Raw genomic sequence first — 451 nt, 5'->3', positions numbered from 1 at the left:
AAAGGCAGTCGAGCATCATGAAGCTGCGATGGGAAGAAAGAAAATCAAGACTCCCAAAGAAGCCTAACCTAATTGATATTCACGTGGTCCTAAGTGGCCGATACGTGATAAAAAAATTTTTTTTTGGAAATGAAAGTCTGTACCTCGACAATTTACGAAGTCCTGTTTCTGAAACAACGGTTATGCAAGGAGTTAATTAGTTCATTATCATGCTAAACCGCCAGATTTCCCCCAATTAAAGGTTAACTTAATGAGGCTTCCTCTAACCCACAGGACTGTCTCACGGGTATATTAACAGAATAAATAATTCTCTGCCACAACCGAATCGAACCATGAAGTTAGTTACTCAATGCCTTACCCACTGAGCCATTCCATCCCTTCAAAAGTTATCACATATTAAAAAAAAAGAAAATTATAATTTTTAATTTACTTAAAATGGCATTTTTTTTTT

Source organism: Halyomorpha halys, unplaced genomic scaffold, assembly GCF_000696795.3.
Source record: "Halyomorpha halys isolate HHAL.00 unplaced genomic scaffold, Hhal_1.1 Scaffold1444.1, whole genome shotgun sequence".
NCBI classification, from domain to species: domain Eukaryota; kingdom Metazoa; phylum Arthropoda; class Insecta; order Hemiptera; family Pentatomidae; genus Halyomorpha; species Halyomorpha halys.
This window is presented reverse-complemented; position numbering follows the sequence as displayed.